This window comes from Bos indicus x Bos taurus, chromosome X, assembly GCF_003369695.1.
Source record: "Bos indicus x Bos taurus breed Angus x Brahman F1 hybrid chromosome X, Bos_hybrid_MaternalHap_v2.0, whole genome shotgun sequence".
NCBI lineage: Eukaryota > Metazoa > Chordata > Mammalia > Artiodactyla > Bovidae > Bos > Bos indicus x Bos taurus.
Window position 1 is genome coordinate 27,637,411 of NC_040105.1, and position 24,754 is coordinate 27,662,164.

The following is a 24,754-nucleotide window of genomic DNA, read 5'->3' on the forward strand; positions in this document are numbered from 1 at the left end:
CAGAGTTCTCAAACTTTGAAGCTCTTGATAGAGCTCATGTTTTAGAGTCTATAGTTTTAACATTTTCTGAGGAAGCTAGGTAAAAAGTAAGAGTATTTTGTGCACGCTCTCACAGATAAACACATGCACACACATATAGCGGAAGATTCCATATGCAGAGTCCACCAACTACAAAGATATAGGAGACTGAGACAGACCTTTGGACATCTCCAAGTAAAGAATTGAAATATCAGATTTGAGCACTGTTGTGTGAGTCACCCAATAATATTGATGTGTATATGTATGATGGTTTTATTTTGGACTATTTTCCTGTCAAATCTGTGGGGGCTTTTTGAATAAGGATTTTTCTTCTGTGATTCCAAACACCTGAATGTCAATCAGGTATGAAACTCATAACTCCAACTTCTCTTACAAACTGTAATTTGAAAAAGAAATGGCTGAACGAGCGTGTATGGGCATATACACCCTCACATACAAATGTTTTGATAATGAATGCTCCCTCTTAGAAATCAGAAATGCATTCATATCAACTTACATTTGACTTTAATTCTGTTGTAAATGTAACTCTTAGGTCTCCTTTTTAATTTGTTATGGGAGTCTTATTTTTTACTATTTTTATTGAAGTATAGTTGATTTTCAATATTATATTAATTTCAAATGTACAGCATAGTGATTCAGTATTTTGATAGATTATACTCCATATATCTTTGTTGCGTATCTGTTTTATGCATAGTAGTTTGTATATCTTAATCCCTTATCATTATAGGAGTCTTTTAAAGAGATGAAATACAGCCAAAATAAAAACTAGATAGATTCTGCTGTGTGTGTGTGCATGTGTTTATCTGTGACAGCATGCACAAAATACTCTTACTTTTTTACCCAGCTTCTTCATAAAATGTTAAAACTGTAAACACTAAAACATTACTATCAAGATGAGCTTCAAAAGCTTTGAGAACTCTCTGCATATCAGATAAAATATGAAATGGTATTATAAAAATGTTTCTGGATCCCATTAAGATAGTTTAAAATTATGTCAAAGAAAGATACATAGTGTGACAGGGTTATTGTTCTTCTGACCTCATTCTTTATTAAAACTTAACCTTTGATTTCGTGATAAATAAATATAAAAATCCCATAACAGTAGATTTCTATCTTATTCTTGCTCTTTCAGAAAACATAGGTTGAATTATGCCTTTAATGTTGACTGACTGGATGATTTTGAAATTGAATGTTTTTAAAGAAGATTAACTTTTAAATAGAGTTTAAAACTTGGTGGACAGTAATGGAGCTGGGAAATGAGATCAAGCTTATTTCACCCTTAAGTTAATAAATTTTCCATTTTTCTAGATTAGATAATAAGTGTATAGGAGTGAATGAAAATTGCAGTTTTATAGAAATAATATAATTGTTATTCGATTTGGTTTAATATTTCTTGAAACTTCATTTATATAATCAAATATTTATTAAATACTATTTGGCAAGCATAGCTTGAAATCTTGGGGATATTGTCAGAAATATAAAAACAGATCCTACTTTGCTCAAATTCTAGTGTGGAAATGTAGACAATATAAAGATTTACATGGGAAAATATCAAGTTTTGAGAAGTACTATGGTGAAAATAAATCAGGGAAACTATTTTAGACTAGATCATCAGGAAGTTTTCCCAAATGGACCCGAATGACTAAAAGAGCCATCAATGCCAAGATGTGGGCAAGAATGTTTGAGACAGAGGGAAAAAAAAAAAGAAAAGAAAAGAAAAACTAATGCAGAAACCTGGAGATTGGAATGAGTTTGATGGTTCAAGTACCCGAGAAAAGTCAAATGTGACTAGTACAGTAGCTATCAAAGGGTCTTGTTAATGTCCTTGACTGGAAAACTATACTTTGATTACGTAAGACCTTAACTTTGGGAGACCTTACTCTTTGTCCTATATTTGAAACTTATTTGTAAAGTTTGAAAATATTTGCAAATGAAAGTCTAAAAATGTAACTAGAAGAACTGTAAAGGCAAAGTGAAGGATTTTAAACAGTGGAAGCAATGGAGTGCTGGGATCTAGTCTGTGTTTTAGGAAAAATATTCACGCTATGGTGTGGAAAATGGTTTGGAAGAGAGAACTAATGTTCCTGGAATGACCAACAGAGGGACTGTTAGCATTGTCCAGAGGAGAAATGGTGGTGTCAAGGTCAGGCATGATGGTGGTTGTGGTAAGAACTGTGAGCAAATCCATAATAGAAGACCTTGAAGTTCAAACTGACAAGGCTTGCAGATGGATTGGTTGTGTGAGATAGTGACAGCAATAGATCAAGTATGACTTAAGTTTCAGGCCTGAGCCATTGGATTGATGCCAATAGTAATTATTGAGAAGGCAAAGACTGAAGTAGGAGATTGACAAATAATGACATGTGATTAATTTTATAAGTAAATTGTTCAATCTAAACAAACAATTCACAATGCTTTTATGAGTAGTTGTGATTGGTAGCTTTAGTGACAAATTTAGCTTGATGGATGCCATATTGACCATAAATAAATGAACTCAACTTGGGTAGTCTCATAGTTATCCTGAGATTTTTAATTGAATGCATTTTTGAAACATGAAACTTAACTATATTAAAGGAAATAATTAATGATACTAATTGATATTCTTGATTAGGTCTTCTGAATTTTTATGTTTGTGTGTAATTTGTCAATTAATTCAACAAAAATTCGTGGAGTGACTGCTTGTACCAGGTGCTGCTCTGATCACTGGGGATACACCAGAGAACAAAACAGATCAAAATTTCTGCCCTGATAGAGTTTGCATTCTAATATATTCTAGTAGAGGTGACCCAAACAATTTAAGAGAAATAATTTAAATGTATGGCCTATGGGTAAAATAAATACTCTGGACTTAAGCAGAATGATTCTTAAGTCATATGGTATAGAGACAGAAAGCAGAGATGAATTGGTCAAGTGAGGGGAAGAAGAGACTGGAGTATGGAATGGATTTTATTTTAAAATAAAATTGATATGAATGATCTTGTAGATTGAGGGAGGGAGCTCTGAGGTGGATTACCCGGTGGCTTCGTGGTAAAGTATCCTCCTGCCAATGCAGGAGACACAGGAGATGTGAGTTTGATCCCTGGGTTGGGAAGATCCCCTGGAAGAGGAAGTAACAACTCACTCCAGTACTCTTGCCTAGAGAATCCCATGGACAGAGAAGCCTGGTGGGCTACAGTCCATAGGATCTCAAAGAGTCAAACATGACTGAGTGGCTGAGCAAGCTTGCACATTCTGAGGTTAACTGCTGAAAGAGCTTTCCAGACAGAAGAAAGGTTAAATGCAAAGTCCCATCTGTGGTGGGCAGGGTGAGCTATGTGCAGTCGTTAAGAGGTTAGATAAATGTGGGAACAGGCAGGTATAGAGGGCATTATATGCATCACTGTGAGGACTTTGCTTTATATTCTGCATGAGATGAAAAGTTTTGAGCACAAGGTGACATGATTTTCCTGGCCTAAAACTAACATTCTAGATCAGAGTGGGCCATAGACTGATGCAGAGACCAATTAGTTACAAGACTATTTTAATAATTTAAGTAAGAGAAAAGATTACCTAAACTTGGATGCTCTTCCTGGAGGATAGTGAGAATTTGCTGGTTTCTAGATATATTTTGAAAGTAGAGCTAGTAGGATTTACTGATGGGTTGGGCATAGGCTATAAATGAAAGAGAAATTTCAAAGATGACCTTAAATGATTGACCTGAACAACTGAACAGATGGCATTGCCACCTTTTGGTATGCAGAAAATGACAGGAAGGGTTGGTCTGAATTGTGGGCATGGTTAGAAAGTTACTTTGGAGCTGATAAGTTTGATATGCCCATTAGACTTCCAAGTGGAGATCTCAGTGGACAATAAGATGTAAGAAATCAGAAATCAAATGAGGAGACCAGATCTCTGAGTAGCAAATATCACTGCACTTATATTTTAAGTAGTTTTGTTTATGATGTTTTGCCAAGAATTGTAATGTATAAGAAGAGGGTCTTGTTAGGTTTAAATGCATTGAGGACTGATTTCCTCAATACTTATGAGAATTTGGTTCAGAATGATTTTATTTCAATAAAGAATCTGGAAGATCAATCACAGCTTAATTACATTACTATTATTAAAGGAATGGGACTTAAGCATGTGGTAAATTTAATTAAAATATTATTCTCTTATAGGAGAACGATCATAGTAGGGAGCTCTTCTTCTTTCTTAAAATAAATTGTATGTCTTCAGCAGCACTTAACTTTACAGAATGTGGAAGACTAAACATAAGATCACTTCTATCTACGTCATGTTATTATGGGATAGAGAAAGGAAGTACATGGAGCCATGCCATGCTAGCTTGGGTTATCTTTGAAGCCTTTGATTGGGATTGTTTACTAAATGCTATAAATGGAATATAAAAACTAAATTCTGCATGTGAGTATGACCTGACATAGCTGTGAAGCCATTGAGTGCCCTCTGTTTTCCTGTCAAATGCATGGAGGCAATCACACCAGCTGTTCGGTATTTATATTAAATAGTTTGAGAATTAAAACAATTAAAATATCTTCTTTTCTCAGGTCAATAGTAGGGAAAGTGTGTAGTGGCAGAGGAGAGAGACAGAAAGCTAACTTTGGGAAATATCAATACAGCAGATGCATCCCCCCAAAGCTTCCTTTGTGTTGATATAGGTTCCCACACACTTAGCAACATCTACCAACAAAAAAAAGTCTCACTGGAAGGTGAACTCTTAACCACTGGACCGCCAGAGAAGTGGAAAGAATAGGTAGACAAAAAGGTGGGAAATTCAGAGAAATTACTTCTCTGAAGTAGGGATTGTTTGACACTGAACAAATGATGAAAGATTTCTTCTCTGAGGTTTTCACTTATAATCCTTGAACTAATATTTGTATTATCGCTGCCAAGGTTTTTTGAGTTCCTAGTTATTAGTAGAGGGATTCAGAAAGAGAGGCAAACTCCTAAATAAACTGTTCCACCACTCCCAGTCTTTGATAATTGATGGATTTGAGACTCACCATATAGAACATCTCATTGCCAAGCAAATTATTCTGCAACTATCTGTCCCCTTAATGTACCTGGAAATTGTTAGTTAGGTCTAATGTTACCCACCAGTGAGGATTATTGTCTAGATTCATTAATTCATTAGAGGTTGCAAAATGATATTTAAATTCTATTATTCCTTTTTCATAGATTAGGTAGAATACTGTCTGTAATATGTCTCATCAACTGGTTATCTTCAAAGGCAGTTTGTATGGGAAAGAATGTTTGATTCTTTCCCCTTATTTACCAGTTTTAAAAATTATGAGCTGGTTTCTTAGAATCCTACAAAGATGAACAATAATTTTTATTCAATATTGTTATGAGCTTATGGATTTAAACATTTTTTATCTGGTTAGTCCATTGCATTTGATCTTCAAATTATGCCGTCTTTTCAAGTTGGCTCCTGAGCTCTTTTAACATGATTTTAATCAATGGATGTATTGTATATACTTTTTTCGGCCGTGCTTTGTCTTTGTTGCTTTGCGTGTGCTTTATCAGTGGGGCTACCCTCTAGTTGTTACTTGTGGGGTTAATTGCCCTGTGACATGTGGGATCTTCCTGCACCAGGGATCGAACTCGTGTCCCCTCTATTGCAAGGTGGATTCTTCCACACTGGATCACCAGGGTAGCTTCTGAATTGTTTCATTATTTAATCACCGATGTCATAGGGGATATTAGGTGGTATTTCATTGTGCTTTTGATTTTTATTTCTTTGGGAATGATTTTGAACATTCTTTCATTGGCCATTTGTCTTCTTACATGGAGAAATGTGTATTAAAACCTGTTGTAAATTTTAAAATTGAGTTATTTATCTTTTCATTTGTTGAGTTGTAAAAGTGAAAAGACTCACTATTAATATAACTATGAATATGTTAAGTGAGAAAAATTAATCACCCAATGCTATCACTTTAAATGTATTTGCCAGTGACCCTGGGCTTACCTAGTATGAATATATGACATCTTTATGACACTGGAACATTTAGGTTGGGTGACTATATGTCTGAGATAGTGTGGAAGAAATTGTCCATAAGGCAAACATTTTCACAGCTTTATCTCTGAGAACATCCATCTCTGAAAAAACACATGTGAAGAAATATGTTGAAAGACATGAGCATTTGTGATGTAAGAGCAGATTACAGGATATGAATTTGTTTTGTTATAAGCAACAAGAAAATGCTTTGAAGAGGATTTTTCTTGAAATAAATTCTTGAGGAAAGTATTAGATAAAAAGATATTCCAGATTTCTTCACATAAGTGTACTCATTAGCAAGATGTCTCTAATAGTTGATGTGCTGATGAGATTTGGTCTATATTTTTGAGAGCTGAATGGAACTTTGTGTTTCCACTGTTGAGATGGAATGTGGTTCAAAATGAGACTTAGGATAGCTGATGGACATTTTGCCCCCTTTTAGGTTCGTCATTTATTTTGATATGATTTCAGAAGGAGGAAATCATCTTATTGGCATACTGTCTTATATAATTTATACAGTGTACTCAGTATGTGATAATGCAGGACTGAGTCAAGTGAGAGAATGTGAGAGTTCATTTTATTTGCAAAGGGCTTCCCTCATAGCTCAGTCGGTAAAGAATCTGCCTGCAATGCAGGAGACCTGGGTTCGATTCTTGGGTTGGGAACATCCCCTGGAGAAGGAAATGACAACCCACTTTAGTATTCTTGCCTGGAAGATCTCATGGACAGAGGGGCCTGGTAGCAGTCCATGGGGTCACAAGAGTTGGACACAACTTAGTGAATAAACCACCACCAGGTAACTACAGACATGTACAGTTATTAAACTGAAAAGGAATTGATGACAAAGCCAAGATCTTGGTTATCCCATTTACAGTTTCTTAGTCTGCTTCTGAAAAAGTTGAGTGCCTTCCAAGATCCTAATGCTCTTCCCATCCCCAATCCTCCCGCCCCAACCAGATTTCTTCCAGGCAATAGTAAATACACCTGGTATGCAAGGGAAAATATTCACTTTTAAGCCAGTTTTGAAGGAGTCTCCAAGACATTGAAAGGCGCCAGATGGTGTGCAGACCATTCTATAAAGTTTACGATTACTTTGGTTAAAGCAGCTGGTCTCTGCAGTGAAAAAGTTGTCATGGCAGAAAAATCCCCTTTTCCCTCAGTGCGGCTGGGCTTGTCCAAGGAAGGCCTTTCCCAGGCTAGTGTTCCGTCTATGTTTCATGTTTGCAAGTCTGTTGTACTTCAAGAAGGTAAACCAGTTTTGTTGAACCAAGTTCACAGAAAAACACAAATGAGCTAGCATTAATTTTTTTTTTTTTTTTCCAGCTCAGTGTGGCTTAATTGCCTTTTCCCCTCAAGTTTTGCCTCTTTGCAGTCCTTTTCTGTCTGGCATCAGAAATAACAACTGAGACTATTGAGGAAAAAAAAAATGGCATTCTTCCAAAAAAGAAAGTGAACTTCAACACAATTCCTAGATTCAAAAGGATTGCAAAGGAGAATTATTTCTGCTAGCTTTGGTCATTTGACAGCTACAATTCTCCTTCTCAAAGATGTCATCTTAAATCTCCTTCAACATACTAATGAGAATCCTGCATTTAGTTCTTTCATGTTTGTGATGAGAGAGAGAGGAAGGGGGTGAGGGGAGGAGAGAAAGAACTTTTACTCTGTTTATGTGATAAGTTTAAATGTAAATAACTGTTGTTCTTTTGCCTTTGAAAATGTTATTATTGCATCCACAGCCTATGGATTTTAAATTGACGTTCAATGTGTTTGCAAAAAATGATTTTGCAGCGAATCTATATATGTAAAATAACAGATTTTATTGTAGCTAAAAGAATATTTATCAGAATAGAATCATAAGTGTTCCTGTAAAGAATGGATCTATTTTACTTTATCAGCAACTAAAACAAAAGTTAATGAGTATGATGTGTCTTTGCTGTTCTGTGTGAAACGTGCAGTGTTCTACGCTGTTGAGATTTATGGTGTGGAAGACAAAGCAGGTGCTATTCCAAGCCTTCTTTCACAACAGAGTGTAAACTTGGGCCAGAACTTATCTGGTCAAAAAGTAAGTTAAAAGAACTTGAGGGAAATCCTTGAATTTCACACTTTTCCACACCTTCCATTCTCTAGCTCAGGAATTTAGCCAGCGTGATTAATGATCACTGCTATTTGTGAGCTTTCCAAGTCCCTACAGACATAATGAACTTGACTCTTCAGCCACGTAGAAGAAAACAGGCTGTTAGAGGTGCACACCATGACACATTCGTGATTATGAGCTCTTTGTGCTTTGAAAGAGGAGGAAAGAGGAAATGTCATCCCTGCTCATTACATAAATATACCTTAAAACATTTTCAACACCCTCTCTTGTTTCTTCTCCCACCTTTCTGCCCCCCCAATACATACACACCCACATACATGCAGAATCTCTTCTCTGCTTTTTGATTATTCCCATGAAAGCCTGAGTCTTCTTAATCTTGCCTCTTTTTTGCCTTCATATGAAGTCAGTCAATCAAGCCTACTGATTACTTTGACAAAAATATCTTTCAGATTGTTTTTCCTCTGTTATATCTTACCTGCCCCTCATGTTGGTGTTATTCTAACCCCTTAATTATTTTATGCTCCAAACCCTCTCCCTGTCGTCTGGGGTCCTGTAGCCTCATCTCCTGTGTCCTTTGTTTTAACCCCAGTTGTTTCTTTTCTTGACACTCTTCTGACTCCACATCCGGGCTTGTACATTCCCTCTCTCCTTGTCCTCTCTAGTAGGCATATGTCTTTCTCACATTTACCACTTCCATCAATATGCAATTTACAATGCATGCTCTTTCATCATCCTCCTCAGGCCAGCCTCATATAGTAATCATATTCTTTACTTTTTTTGTGGACATGAGAATCCATTCTGCTCAACTGCATGCAAGGGTTTTACTCTGTAACATCAATTATGTCTTAGACTCTTTAAAGAAAAGACAACTTCTAGCTCGTTTTAATTCTTTCTAGTGGTAATTACTCTGCTGTCTATAGCGTTGGTAGTGATGATGCCTTATCAAATATGATTCAAACCGGGTCACTTTGCAACATGAAGAAGCACTGACTGTAAATTTCCAGCAATTCCACTGATTCCCCAGTTCCTCCAGAGCACTCTTAGAAACTATATTCCTTATAACCCATTGAAAAATTTATATCGCTTGGTAGAAGAAGATTTCAGAGATAAGTCTGCTGGTTTATCCTGGTGCTATAAACCTTGTGTTGAACAAAAAAAGAGAACATTTCCCGAATCTCCCTGAGATATGATCAAGAAGTGGGGGAAAATTAATTTCCATCCCCTACCAGTGTTTGTATAAGATGCTGCTTAGTGTCTGTCCCAGTTTGTAGTGTTCTTTTGACTAGAAGAAGGATTAGGCATCACCATGGGAGAAAGGCACAGTGTGATGAAGTTAATAGGGATTTTCACTCACATCCCATGTTTTCAGCTTGAACATGACAATTCTTTCTCTCTTGTTCCCACACCAGAAGCCCAACAGGTGAATGGCAATAATATGACACCATCTTGCTTTTTTATTGCTTGCTAATTCTCTTCTACTCAATTCCAAGATCCTTGAATATAGACCCTATGTCTTATTCACCTTTGTGTGCCTACAGTTAACTATCTCTGAGCCCTGTACACAACAGGTGTTCAATAACTGTTTGCTGAACAGAATTGTCATTTTCAAAAATTAGTCTATATAATTGACTTGGATGATTTCTGTTTATTCTACAAAAAGATTTTCTATCCTGATTGCCCTTAACAAGTATCATACCATTCACAATTCAGCATGCTCTTCCATCAGACCAGAAAATGTAGATGAACACAGCTGCTCAGGTATTCCTCATTTTTTTCTTTTGAACTAATTTTAAAGACATTGATTCTCTCTCTTATGGAAAGTAATTATCCCATTTTGTGGTAGATCCCATCTTACAAGTATGTCTTCCAGTAGACTGTGATTTTTTTTTTCAAAAAGGAGACAATTTCTCAGTATTCTCAGGACTTAGCAATGTGTTTGATAGTTGCTGATTGATTCATTTTTGTATAGGTTGATCTCCGTGTGGTCTTTTCATGCTTTTTCTGTCCTCTCTTCAGATTGTGTTTAGTTTGTCTTTGGATTTGTGTCATTGTCTCTTAGCCTCCTGCAGCCTTTCACCACCTCCATCTTTCTTTCTATTGATACATTTCTCAGGTGAGACATGTGATTATCTTTATTTATCCTAGAGAGCCTTCTCCTTAAGGACAATGTCACAATATGACATAGTATGCATTACCTGATCTGGAAAATAAGGCATAACACATGTGGGAATAGTTCCATAAATTTCACTGTAAACCAAAAGTATTTTTTTTGAAAAATCACACTTAAAATAATAAGTTTTCATTTCTCCCTGGTACCCAAGATGCCCTCACTTATTAATAATAAGGAAATAAATTGATTATTTGACTATAACATCTGGAAAGAGCCTTGGGAGACTACTTGGTATTTAATTAAGGTACAGAGAAGGTAAGAAGTTACTCTATATTCACACAAGTCGTCAGTGGCCGAGTGACTATATAGCCCAAGTCTTCTGGCATAATTATAAGGCCACATATCAATCATGGTGACTCATGGCTTTATTCACATTGATCTTGTCTTTTTTTTTTTTTAATTTTATTTTATTTTTAAACTTTACATAATTGTATTAGTTTTGCCAAATATCAAAATGAATCCATCACAGGTATACATGTGCTCCCCATCCTGAACCCTCCTCCCTCCTCCCTCCCCATACCATCCCTCTGGGTCGTCCCAGTGCACTAGCCCCAAGCATCCAGTATCGTGCATCGAACCTGGACTGGCATCTCGTTTCATACATGATATTTTACATGTTTTATTGCCATTCTCCCAAATCTTCCCACCCTCTCCCTCTCCCACAGAGTCCATAAGACTGTTCCATACATCAGCGTCACTTTTGCTGTCTCGTGCACAGGGTTATTGTTATCATCTTTCTAAATTCCATATATATATGCATTAGTATACTGTATTGGTGTTTTTCCTTCTGGCTTACTTCACTCTGTATAATAGGCTCCAGTTTCATCCACCTCATTAGAACTGATTCAAATGTATTCTTTTTAATGGCTGAGTAATACTCCATTGTGTATATGTACCACAGCTTTCTTATCCATTCATCTGCTGATGGACATCTAGGTTGCTTCCATGTCCTGGCTATTATAAACAGTGCTGCGATGAACATTGGGGTATATGTGTCTCTTTCCCTTCTGGTTTCCTCAGTGTGTATGCCCAGCAGTGGGATTGCTGGATCATAAGGCAGTTCTATTTCCAGTTTTTTAAGGAATCTCCACACTGTTCTCCATAGTGGCTGTACTACTTTGCATTCCCACCAACAGTGTAAGAGGGTTCCCTTTCCTCCACACCCTCTCCAACATTTATTATTTGTAGACTTTTGGATCGCAGCCATTCTGACTGGCGTGAAATGGTACCTCATAGTGGTCTTGATTTGCATTTCTCTGATAATGAGTGATGTTGAGCATCTTTTCATGTGTTTGTTAGCCATCTGTATGTCTTCTTTGGAGAAATGTCTATTTAGTTCTTTGGCCCATTTTTTGATTGGGTCATTTATTTTTCTGGAGTTGAGCTGTAGGAGTTGCTTGTATATTTTTGAGATTAGTTGTTTGTCAGTTGCTTCATTTGCTATTATTTTCTCCCATTCTGAAGGCTGTCTTTTCACCTTGCTGATAGTTTCCTTTGATGTGCAGAAGCTTTTAAGGTTAATTAGGTCCCATTTGTTTATTTTTGCTTTTATTTCTGATATTCTGGGAGGTGGGTCATAGAGGATCCTGCTGTGATGTATGTCAGAGAGTGTTTTGCCTATGTTCTCCTCTAGGAGTTTTATAGTTTCTGGTCTTATGTTTAGATCTTTAATCCATTTTGAGTTTATTTTTGTGTATGGTGTTAGAAAGTGTTCTAGTTTCATTCTTTTACAAGTGGTTGACCAGTTTTCCCAGCACCACTTGTTAAAGAGATTGTCTTTAATCCATTGTATATTCTTGCCTCCTTTGATCTTGTCTTTAATTGTGTGAATTCCACAGAAAAAAAGATGGTAGCATCTTCACAGGTTAAATGAGTGAATACTTGGTGGTATGTACATTTAAATGTGACCTTAGTAGATTTGAAATTTTTAATTTTGTTTTTAGGGAAATATATTTAAATACACATGTTTAAGAAAACCTTTAAAAGTTAATCTAAAAGGCAAAAAACTTAAGTGAATTTATGGAAATTGAGCAAAGTTATTCAAAGTAACATTAAATGCAGTTTTTTTCTGAGATCATCAAATATTAAGATAATACATTTATCAGAATTATTTTTCATATTATAAAATTGAAGCGATTTCAATTGGAATGTTCTTGAACAGTAGAATGGTTAAGACATTGTGGTACATTTATACAATCGAGAAGGATTTGGAAATTATAGACCTTCAGTTATGTGCTATAGCATGGACGAAGCTTACAAACATAATCAAAAGAAATGAGACTCAGAGGAGTACTTACTATGTGATTCTATTTATATGAAGATATAAATTTCAATCTATCAGGTTAGAAATTAAGATAGTAGTTATTACTGAAAAGAGGGAAGTCATAGTGATTGGAAGGTGTTCAGCAGGGGCTTTTGAGTTCTGGTAATATTCTGTTTCCTGACCTGGTTGGTAGTTATACAGGCATGTTCATGCTGTGATAATTCATTAAGCTGGTGATGTATGTACTTTTTTGTATCTATGTTTTTATTTAATACAAATTTTAAAAAAAATCAGGAAAATTATTGAATACCATTGGCTTTTTTATGTTTTATAATTTTAATTTAAGAGTTTTAAAAAGAGTCCTATTTCTTTCTTCAGATTCTTTTTTCTATTTTAACTGAAATACCTTGTCTTGGTAAAAGACGACTTTTGAGGTTGCAAAATTGTTCGAAACTAGATGACAGTTTTTTTTTTTTTTTTTTTTTTCTGGTGAAAGCAACATTAAAAAAAATTGCCAACTTAATCTGCCCTTGCATAACATAAAATAATTAATTGAAGCTTAAGAAATTTAACTAGTTATACTGTGTGTCTGAACACACACATACACACATTTACAGTATCATAAAGTGAAGCATTCATTGTAACGATGGTTTTGTGTATATAGTGTCCAAAGAAATGTTTTAGGCAGAGGAGGCAAAAGGGGAAAAATGGAACCTTCCTGAGAGAAAATATTAAATTAAATCCTGTTATGGGATCTTGGGGGAGAAGTGAAGGCCCCTCATTTGAGATTGTTTATGTAAAATGTTGGGTGCCTAAAACTTTCAGGCAAATAAAGCAATGAGGAAAGGAACTCCCAGCATAAAGTACTCTGTGTAACAAACTTTGGAGGTGAAAGCATAGACTTCCACATAGTACCAAGTGGATACATGAGGGTGAATTTAGAGAGAGGTGAGGATCATGTCATGAAGCCTGATACATTGATGAGTTCAGTCTGTATTTAATCAGGAACTTGTAGATCCTCAGAGATTTGAATCAGGGGAGGTTTTTCAAACTGATAAGTACCTGAAAGCAGAAAGACAAGGGAAGGTTGATATGGTTACAGTGATCAGGGTACATCTGAAAGACTTTTCCACAATAAAATTGGTGGAACTTGTGTTTTGATAGGAAGTATGAATATTGGGAAGCCACTGTGGGTGATTTCTGAAGATTTATTTTCCAGGAACTGCTACACAGTATGTCACAGACATGATGGGGAAATGCTTTTAAAGGGATTTGGGTTCTTCTAAAATTTTACTCAGTAAGTTTGAATGAGGTCCAATATACATTGTGACTATAGATTTTTATTCAGTTATACAATCTCAGTACATGTTATTTACTTAAGTTACTTGAAAATGAAAATATACTTGACAGTAAGCTGATGAGATATATGCTAATTTTATAGCATGGTAGATCAGAAATCTTATAATACATGTTAAATGGGGAAATGAAGAAAAACAAAACTGTGTATTGTGAAAGAAGACCCTGTTATATATGTAAGTTATAATTGGTTTAATAAATGCATATGATTAATGTATATTATCGTCTTTGAAAACAAAGATGCATATGTTCATTACATATTTTAACAGATTTTTTATATGATAGCAGATCTTTGAAATCAAAGTCTTTATAGAAAATGTATTAGTTTTATGTATATACTCTTGTAAGTAGTAAGTGCTAGTCGCTCAGTTGTGCGCAACTCTTTGCGACCCCATAGACTGCAGCCCACTAGGCTCCTCTGTCCATGAGATTTTCCAGGCGAGGATACTGGAGTGGGATGCCATTTCCTTCTCCAGGGTATCTTCCCAACCCAGGGATCAAACCCGGGTCTCCTGCACTGCAGGCAGATTCTTTACCAACTGAGTTACAAGGGAAGCCCTAATAAAATAGAAAAAACTGATTTGGGCTATTTTGCAAATGCTAATAATTATCCAGAGTAGGTAAAGGACTTGATGTATAAAATATACCCAATATCTTACAATAAATTTATCTGGAGAAAACTACTTTTCTTAGGCAGTGAACACATAAGGAATTTGATCTAAGTCTTACCAAAGAGAAGATTAATAGAAAATAAATTATCTTCTTAAAGGGATAAAATAATCCATGAAGCATTACTAACAAATACAGATTCAATTTTAGTGAAAATCTTTGGAAAAATTCTTAGAAATCTCATAAGGTCTATACCCAACATAAAGAGAAAAAATTCTAGTCAGCTCCAACTGTGGCTACTCCTTGCGGTTGTAATAAGTACCGAGTTTTGCTGACCTTTTAAAAATTTAAGTGAGCCAAATCATATTGTTTAATGAGTTCCACCTGACATTTTGAACTTGTTTAGAGACATAGCAAATAGGGCTATTAATAGTGTGTTGAACTGTGAATTGATATGATCCATCTGAAGTCAATTGAGTTTTTGAACTGTGTCTATTAGAATGGAGAAAAGCAACTTAAAGATTTTGAATAGCATGGACTTAAGAAATTTGGTAGACTAAACTACCTTAGAACTAATTATGTAAAAATGAAGCGTTTGCTCAAGGATCTGTTTAACAGTGCTTACTGTTGCTGTTTTATAAGGTTTTTTTTTTAAGCATTGTAGTAAAAAAATTCCCTCACATTGCCAATAATTTGGAATATTATATAACAAATGTGATAAAACACTAAAATTAAAATGTGTGTGTATCTGCATACACACATGTATATTTTATATATATACACAAACACACTGTTTCTAAAAGTACAGCTAGGGTATGGAGATCAAGATGGTGGAATAAAAGGACATGGAGCTCACCCCCTCCCACAAATATATCAAAAATACATCTATGTGTCGAACAATTCTCACAGAATACCCACTGAACCCTGTCTGAACATCTAATACAGCCAAAGCTGCAGGAAAGATCACCATGTTACAGGGTAGGACAAAAGAAGAAAAAAGTTAATTGAGATGGAACTTGTGCTCCTGGGAGGGACCTGTGAAAGAGGAAAGGTTCCCTCACCCTGGGTCACTCCTTCACCAGCTAGGATCTCAGCTGGGACAGAGAGGGAACTTCAGAAACTTGGAGTAGAGTGCAGCAGCTGGCTTGGAGAGGGCAGGACAGGTGGTCCTTGCTACTTTGCTGCATTTACCAGCCCGAGATATCTACCTGCTGTTGTGTGTGGTGCCTGGGTGCTGAAACTCTGCCTTTAGTGGACAGACTCAGGAAAAGAACTTGGTTTGACTGCCTGGAGACAGCCTGAAGGGTCTGGTGTGTGGTCTGGACTTCAGGTAGTGGTTTGTACAGAACAGAGCACAGATCTGACATAGGAGTCATACCATTTCCCCTTGCAGTGAAAGTGTGGAGTCCTAACCACCCGATGACCGGGGAAGTTCCTACTGACATGTTATGATACTCCTAGTAGATCATCTGGATAAGGCAATGGCACCCCACTCCAGTACTCTTGCCTGGAAAATACCATGGATGGAGGAGCTTGGTGAGCTGCAGTCCATGGGGTCGCTAAGAGTCGGACACGATTGAGCAACTTCACTTTCACTTTTCACTTTCATGCATTGGAGAAGGAAATGGCAACCCACTCCAGTGTTCTTGCCTGGAGAATCCCAGGGACTGGGGAGCCTGGTGGGGTGCCATCTATGGGGTCGCACAGAGTTGGACACAACTGAAGTCACTTAGCAGCAGCAGCAGTAGATCATCTTTCCTGGACCAAGAAATTCACAAGAAATAGATATCTGAACAGACCAGTCACTAGAAGTGAAATAGAATCTGTAAAAAAAAAATAAATAAATAAAAATAAAAGTAAAAGGCTCGATGGCTTTGCTGGGGAATTCTACCAAACATGCAAAGAAGAACTTATACCCATCCTTCCCAAACTCTTCCAAAGGTTGAAGAGTCTCCAAAATCATTCTGTGAAGCCACTGTTACCAAAACCAAAGAGACTACCAAAAAAATGTATAGGCCAATATCTTTGATGATAAAGAAGTAGAGTGCTGAAGAATTGATGCTTTTGAACTGTAGTGCTGGAGAGGATTCTTGAGTCCCTTGAATGTCAAGGAGATGAAATCAGTCAATCCTAAAGGAAATCAACCCTGAATACTCCCTGGAAGGACTGATGCTGAAGCTGAAGCTCCAATAATTTGGCCATCTGATGCAAACAGCTGACTCATTGGAAAAGACCCTGATGCTGGAAAAGATTGAAAGCAGGAGGAGAAGAGGACGACAGAGGATGAGATGGCTGGATGGCATCACCGACTCAATAGACATGAATTTGAGCAAACTCCGGGAGATGGTGAAGGACAGGGGAACCTGACGTGCTGCAGTCCATGGGGTTGCAAAAAGTTGGGCATGACTTGGATACTGAACAACAACAATATCTTTGATGAACATAGATGCAAAAAGTCTCAAGAAAATATTAATGAACCAAATCTAAAAACACATAGAAAGGATCATAAGCCATGATTAAATTGGATTCATCCTAGGATCAAAAGCATGGTTCACAATATACAAATCAATGTGCTACACCATATCAACAAAAGACAAAAAAGACATTATCATCTCAATAGATGCAGAAAAGCATTTGATAAAATTCAACATTCATTCATCACATATACTCTCTCCAAACTGTGTATAGAAGAAAGAACATGTCTCAACACAATAAAAGCCATTTATAACAAATCTAAAACCAACATAATACTCCACAGTGAAAAGTTTAAAGCCTTAGCACTGACTTCTGGAACAAAATAATACTTATTTTTATTCCACCCTCATCCTTCTGTTGAACTCAGTTTTGGAAGTCTTAGCCATAGAAGTAAGACAAGAAAAAGAAATAAAAGGTAAATGTTAAGAAGTAAAGCTATTATTTTACCAGCAGGAGGAGAAGGGGATGACAATGGATGAGATGATTGGATGGCATCACCAACTCGATGGACATGAATTTGAACAAGCTCCGGGGGTTGGTGATGGACAGGGAGGCCTAGCGTGCTGCAGTCCATGGGATTGCAAAGAGCCGGACATGACTGAACTGAACTGAAAGTTATTACTATATACAGAAAACATGGTACTCTACATACAAAACCCCCAAAATGCCACACAAAAACTATTAGAACTATTAGAACTGATTAACAGATTCTGCAAGGTAGCAGAATACAAGATTAACAACAACAAAAAAATCTCTTTAATTTCTTTACCCTAACATTTAAATGGGAGAAGGCAATGGCACCCCACTCCAGTACTCTTGCCTGGAAAATCCCATGGACGGAGGAGCCTGGTAGGCTGCACTCCATGGGGTCGAGAAGAGTCAGACACGACTGAGCGACTTCACTTTCACTTTTCACTTTCATGCATTGGAGGAGGAAATGGAAACCCACTCCAGTGTTCTTGCCTGGAGAATCCCAGGGACAGGGGAGCCTGGTGGGCTGCCGTCTGTGAGGTCGCACAGAGTCGGACACGACTGAAGTGACTTAGCAGTAGCAGCAGCAACATTTAAATATCAGAAAGAGAAAGAAAAAAAATCACCTTTAAAAAATCACATGAAAAAAGCTACTTAAGAATAATCCTGATAAAAGGAGGTGAGAGACAGATAGACAAATATCACATGATATCACCTATTTGTATAATCTAGGAAAATTATAAAAATTAGCTTATTTACAAAATAGAAACAGATTCACAGATATAGAAAACAAACTTATGGTTACCAAAGGGGAAAGCATTGGGAAATGAAAAGTTGCAAGCTGGGAATTAACAGATACACACTGCTGCTGCTGCTAAGTCGCTTCAGTCGTGTCCGACTCTGTGCGGCCCCACAGACGGCAGCCCACCAGGCCCTGCCGTACCTGGGATTCTCCAGGCAAGAACACTGGAGTGGGTTGCCATTTCCTCCTCCAATGCATGAAAGTGAAAAGTGAAAGTGAAGTCGCTCAGTCGTGTCCGACTCTTAGGGACCCCATGGACTTCAGCCTACCAGGCTCCTCCGTCCATGGGATTTTCCAGGCAAGAGTACTGGAGTGGGTTGCCATTGCCTTCTCCGAGATACACACTACTATATATAAAACAGACAAACAATAGTGACCTACTGTATAGCACAAGGAACTCTATTCAGTATTGTGTAATGACTTATGGGGGAAAAGAGTCTGAAAGGAATATATGTTTACAACTGAATTACTTTGCCATATACCTGCAAGTAACACAATCTTGTAAATCAAGTGGAATTTTTTTTAAGTGATGCTAAATGTGTGCTATATATATTACTATACAATGTATGAGATTGGAATTAGGTGTTTTTTTTTCTCCCATTTGAAATTTTAGTACACTAATACTGGTGAAACTGAGTATATGTTCCTTTAAGGTCTTATAAAATGAGATTTTGGTGTCATATTTTATCTGTCCTTTTAAAAATAGTAAACTTTGCATACTGAGAATTCCATGAAAGCAATTGCAGAAAGCACTTATATAGCTCCAGAGTTTTCATTATGGATACAGAGTGGTAAAAATCAATTCATTCTTGTTGCAGCAAGAAAGATGTTTGAACATTATTTTAGCAACTATTACTTTTGAAAGCAAATTTTTAGGGGAAGACAGTCTGCATTTTTCTCCGTTTGGATTTGTCCATGTTTGTGAAAAAAGACATATATTAATTAAAATGTTTTAAATATACAACTAAGATAAATATGTGAAAGCCCCAATAAAGGACCATGCTTCATCATCATTGTAATTCCCCTTGTCATTGTAAATGTACATATTTACAACAAGGTTGAAATGTATAAACACTGAATTATATGTCTTGATGTTAGAACTTTGGAAAAATCTAGCTTACTAAAATAAAATCTTGTAAATGGACTGTGATTTAACATATATATATATATATATATGTATACACACATATACTTATAAATATTTCTGTGTTAAGAAAGGGATAGAAGTCATGTTTCAGCTATAAACTCAGAGGTAATATCTTGAATATCTCTGTTCCTTTTCCCCCACATCCATCTCTAGTCATCCCCGCTATTATGTGTACCTTTGGATTAATACCTATAAGGAATATGTCAGGGCTTCCCTATCCTGTCTCTTCCAGGTGGATGTGGTCAGTGAAGAACATCAGAAAGAGTTCATTGAGAGGGAGAATATTGAGTGCAGTATATTTGTTTTTCTGATTCTCTTTCTGCAAAGTAGTTTTTGAAGTGAACTGGTGGTCAGATCCATGGTCACAGCTCCTGTCAGAAAGCCCTCTCTTCTCAACTCACCCTCCATAACGGGGTTCTGATGTCTGTTCCATATCTTTGCTTTGTTTTGACAATATCGACAATACTGTTTTATTATTTTTTAATTTAAATTGATTTATTTTAATTAGAGACTAATTACTTTACAATACTGTTTTAAAAATTAGAGTCTCCTCAGATTTCTTGGTTCAGTGATGCTGTTTGTTTCCTAGAAACAATAAAATGTCTGGAATCCACTTCTTTTTTTTTAATTTTTATTTTTTTAAATTTAAATTTATTTATTATTTATTTATTTTAATTGGAGGCTAATTAGTGCTGAAAATCTTGCAGTGAGAGTGGGACTTAATTCCAAATACACTGAGATTTTAAATTTATATCATTTATACATTTATAAAATGTCTACATCAATTTATTTTTAATCATAATAAAATACATATCAAGTAGTTGAGTGGTTTAAAGGAAAACCATTCATTTTACTGATTTTTAAAATGTTATGTGTAGGTCATTTCAAAGTTTGGAATTTGTGAGTGGGAATGGGTATGAGCTTTACTAAAGAATTACAGTCTACTTTAGGTAAATATCAGCATTTTTGAGTTGTACACTCTTTAACACTGGCAATATTTCTAGTAGGACAAACATGTAAATTGTGAAAGTACTAACTGAAGAAATATAATTATTAATAAAAGCTAAGTGTCTGTTCAGAAATGCATTTTTAGAGACAACAGTTTTGGCTATTGGTCAGGTATGAAGGTCAGTGAACTCTTTCCCCCCAAAATGAATAATAAGGCTGGGCAGTATCAATTTAGCACTTTGCAAATTGACCCAAGTCATGTAGTCATCTGAGGGGTCGTTCATAGCTTTGTAGTATAAATTAAAATTGTTTAGTAACATATAGATGAGGGGAAGTAGTGTCATATTGTGATGAAGAGCTGCATCTCTGGGCTCAGGCGGCCAGGCTCAAAGCCTGACTCTGCCACTTGATTTTGTGATCATGGGCAACTTATTTATCTCTTCAGTTTTCTCATCCGTAAGATGGATTCAATTTTAGTACCTTTCTTCATAGGGTTATTATAAGTATGTATATAATATATATTAACTACTTCGAGACGTGAACATGGTAAGCACTGAGTAAATGTTAGGTGTTCTTACTTATTTTATTTATTTATTTATTTTTACTTTATTTATTTTAATTGGACTTCACCACAATCTCTTACTTGTGAGAAGGGAGGAAAAATCCAGTTTTATAATTGTTTAGAATAGTCAACTTATGTGTCAGTGCCAATAAATGGACTTCATCATATATAGTACACATTAAAGATTAGAAGGGATGCTTCTGTCTAGTAAATGTATGTATAGCCCTTGTGCTGTTAAGAGTACATGAACACAGAGCCTGTAGGAACCAACTGACCACAGGGATGTTAAACAGTATGGCCGTGTTAGAAAACAGTGTAAGCTTCTGAAAAAGTTAAAAATACATCTCTTGTATAACCTAGCCTTTCTACTCCTGGGTGTTTACTCATGAGAAATGAAAGCATATGTCCATGCAGAGTTGTCCATGAATGAACAAAGCAGCTTTATTTTGTAATAGTGAAAAACTGGAAACAGACCTGATGTTAATGAACAGATGATTTTTTCAAATGGTGGTTATTCCGTATGTGGAATCCAAGTCAGTAATAAAAAGGAATGAACTATAGACACACTTAAATACATGGATGAACCTCAAAATGATCATGCTGAGTGAAAGAAGCCATACATAAAAAGAGTACAAGTGGTATGATTCCATTTCTGTGACATTTTTGAAAATGCAAACTAATTTATAGTGAATAACTGCAGACGAATGGCTGTTTAAAGATAGTGGAGATGGGATGGAAAGGGCGAGATTACTAAGGAGCATGAGAAAACTTTTGGATGTGATATATATGTTCATTATTTTTATTGTGCTGATGGTTTCCTGGGTGTATACATAGGCTTCAGCTCAATTCAGTCGCTCAGTAGTGTCCAACTCTTTGCGACCCCATGGATTGCAGCACACCAGGCCTTCCTGTCCATCACCAACTCCCAGAGTTTACTCAAACTCATGTCCATTGAGTTTGTGATGCCATCCAACCATCTCATCCTCTGTTGTCCCCTTCTCCTCCCACCTTCAATCTTTCCCAGCATCAGGGTCTTTTCAAATGGGTCAGCTCTTCACATCAGATGGCCGAAGTATTGGAGTTTCAGCTTCAACATCAGTCCTTCCAGTGAACACTCAGGACTGATTTCCTTGAGGATGGACTAGTTGGATCTCCTTGCAGTCCAAGGGACTCTCAAGCATCTTCTTCAACACCACAGTTCAAAAGCATCAATTCTTTGGTGCTCAGCTTTCTTTATAGTCCATTTCTCAAATCCATACATGACTACTGGAAAAACCATAACCTTGACTAGATGGAAGCATATCAAATTCTACTCATTCAATATGAACAGCCTTTATATTTGTATGGCAATTATAGCTTAAGAAATCTTTTTTAAAAATATATTTCTTCCATAAGCTAAATGGATATAAAATTTTAACATTTTCTTGAGTTGTTTTATTGCTGGTTTTTAATAGTGAGCTCAATTGGAATTTTATCTTTAAAATTTAAACTTCAGTTTAGGTTCATTGTAACCTAAGATGTCCTGCATTCTGTACAAGATTATTTATGCAAAGTAATGAATTATAAACTAACAAAAGTGATATTTTATATGACAGTATTTCAGTTGAGTGTGTTTTCTCTGTTAGGTATGGATTTCAGCAAGTTCAGTTCATGGAAATATTTGTTTCAGTGCAGCTTCAATCCCACATGTGTATCTACACTGCAGTTCTTTGGAGAGGGGAGAAGGTTATTGAAAATACTACCCTAGAATGATTATTTTACATACAGTGATTGAGTTGTAAAAATTTATTTATGTGTATATTATAGGGAGACTTGATCATTCAAAGGGAGACATGTGCATACAGTTATAAGGAGCCATTTATTTTTTTATTTGTAAGTTTTTGGATAAAATTGGTTAATAATAAGCAAACTTTGGTAGGGTATTTTAACAGAATTCTGAATATTCCATATTTGAGTCTGCCAAATACTAAAGTTATCAGGAATGTAATACTTTGTCATTATCTTAGGTCATTTATGTAAAATAGGCTCCATTTATTCCAAAATGAGAATTACTTTGAAACTTCTAATACTTAGATATTTAAATGCTATGATTATGCTGTAATGAATATTTAAATCTTTGGAGTCAGACATAGTTGCTGCTAATGCCAATCAAACCTAGGATGACCAAAGAAACCCTGCTTTCATGAATAAGTAATCTTTCTCCCCATGAGTTTTCTGAATAGTCTGAGAACTCACGTGGGAATAGGGAAAACACTATTTGAATGACATTTTATCTAAAAAAGTGAAGCAACCACAGGAGCAGATGTAGTGTATTAGAGTCTGCTTGACCTGTTCACAAGGCTTTGTGAGTTTTGAACTCGAAATAAAATGCTTTCTTTGATTCTAAACTATAGCCAACAATATCAGATTGGTGTCTGAATATATAATGTCTTTATTATTCTTAGGAATTACATATTGGTAATCAAGTATGAATTCTCAAATAATTTAGTGGTTGCTATTTTAACTTTATGATGGTAATAATGTTCTTGTACAAATAAGCTTCCTAAATTTCAAAGGTCAGTATGACATTGCAGCTTTGCCTGTGAAATTTCGTAGTAGTCATGTTCAGTTCAGTTCAGTCGCTCAGTCGTGTCTGACTCTTTGCAACCCCATGAATCGCAGCACGCCAGGCCTCCCTGTCCATCACCAATTCCCGGAGTTCACTCAGACTCACATCCATCGAGTCAGTGATGCCATCTAGCCATCTCATCCTCTGTCGTCCCCTTCTCCTCCTGCCCCCAATCCCTCCCAGCATCAGAGTCTTTTCCAATGAGTCAACTCTTCGCATGAGTAGTCATGTTACTCTATTTTAAAACATTTTCTAAATATCACAGTGAACTGTATGAAATTGTTTAAAGTTTGAACTATATTATAGAAGTATTCTACTGGTGGTAGATGTCAAGATAGTTCAGTTGTAAGGTGTATTATTAAAAGAAAATTTCTCAAGAGGATAATTAAAAGTAAGTACTAAGAAAGACCTTATATTAGACTTAAATCTCTACTAATACCAGTGGACTTGTAGTCTCTTTGGGAATATTCCTGAGGTTTCAGGATAGAGCAGTATCCATTGTTTCTGTAAGGCCTCTCAAATCCATCACCCAAAGACAGGACAAGAAATATTATCTTCAGAAAGAAGCTCATCTTGGAAACTAAAGCCTTGTGTATCAAAAGTCTTATGCCTATGGAGGGCAAAATTTCTCCAGTGTAACTCAGAAGAAAATGCAGAAAAGGGAATAACTGTTACTGCCAAAAAAAAACCCCATTTAAACAGTGATAGGAAATTTTGTGATTTGTACTTTTATTACTCCTAAACTTTGCACATCTCTAATTAAATTGTAATATTTATTACATGTCTAAGTAGTGTGCCAGAGGAAAATATATCCAAATATTTATACATATAAAACAGACCTGCATTTTTTGATCATTTTATTATTCAGTGAATAGGGGAAGTGGTCATTAGACATGTATATAACTACTAATCATACACAGTACATTACAATAAGTGCTATGCATTTATTACCATTTATTAATTCAGTAACTATAGTCTGGCTCCATTGCTGGGAAGATCAAAATGCCTAAGGTGTGATTCTTGGTCTCAAAGAGCTCACAGTGTAATGTGGAAGATAAGCACACCAGTATAGAAGAAAAAATCGATAGTAGATGGTTCACAGGGAATGTAGGCATACAGCATTGGTATCCTGGTCTCTTCGGGAACAAATATTCTTGTGGAACTTCTTTCTAGAGGCTTTCACTGTTGTATAGGGTGTGTTTGCAAAATAGAGT

General features: G+C 36.1%; 1 protein-coding gene across 1 annotated transcript in view; it reads left to right on the top strand.

The window, feature by feature from the left end:
• Positions 1 to 24,754, top strand: part of IL1RAPL1 (interleukin 1 receptor accessory protein like 1) — a 1,448,054-nt gene that overhangs the window by 440,544 nt on the left and 982,756 nt on the right. The gene's annotated exons all lie outside the window — the stretch shown is intronic.